This window comes from Plasmopara halstedii, assembly GCF_900000015.1.
Source record: "Plasmopara halstedii genome assembly, contig: Scaffold_3060, whole genome shotgun sequence".
Classification (NCBI taxonomy): Eukaryota; Oomycota; class Peronosporomycetes; order Peronosporales; family Peronosporaceae; genus Plasmopara; species Plasmopara halstedii.
The window spans coordinates 1,759,508-1,760,533 of NW_020189964.1; positions in this window are offsets into that span (position 1 = coordinate 1,759,508).

The window sequence follows — 1,026 nt, forward strand, 5'->3', positions numbered from 1 at the left end:
TGGACAGTCTACAATGGCCTTGACCTTAGCGGGATCGGCTCAAATGCCACGCTTCCCAATGAAGCACCCTAAAAAGGTATTCTCTTCTGCGCCAAAGATGCACTTGTCTGCATTGGCGTACGATTTGTTCGTGTGCATATACTCAAGCACCGCTCTTAAATGAACGATGTGACTCTCCTCATCTGTCCTCCCGTGTTCCGCACGACGATGAACGAAAATGTCGTCAAAGTGTGTCTGTGCATACGCCTTGTGGGGCCTGAACAACTGCGCCACGAGACGATATTGCTAGTGCATTGGACAGCCCTTGGGGTATCACCAGCCACCCCCAGAGCATGCCGCTCGAAGTGCTCACCACTGTTAGCGGAATATCACTCGCTCTCATGAACAATTGGTAATACCCATCGACCAAGTCGAGTGCACTATACTTCGTACATCCCACCATGTTGTTCTGAAGAACATCCTTTCTAGGAATCGGCGTCTGTGCCGGAATGGCGGCAGCGTTGAGCTTATTGTAAGCATAAACGACACTTCACTTGCCGTTCGGCTTCCAAACACAAAACGTGGGTGTCGAATGGGGAGGCTTGCTCTCACGCAACATCCCTGCGTCGTGCTGCGCACGGAAAAATGTGTCAATGACGTTGCACTGCTCCTTGAGCAGGGGCCATTGGCGTGTTACGCAGTATGTGGTTACCGGAACCAGGTCGATCTCATGACGCACACCTCGGTCCGGAGGTAGGACCGAAGGCGAGTCTTTGGAGACGACGTCTTGAAATTCCTTTACCAAAAATAGTACGGATCCAAGGGATTCCGTAGGATCAACGATTCACTTCGTGCGTTCAGCACTCTCTTGGTGACCTCCAAGACAGCTTCATCCATAAGCGATGACGACTTTAGCTCCTCGTCCGGTCGTACGATGACCACTTCGTCCAAATCGCCAGCCTCAAAGGCACTGCCGAACTCTTCACGGAACATCTTGTCCAGCTCAAGAAGAGCATCTACTGCAAGCATAGCCTCGAGGCGGACGTC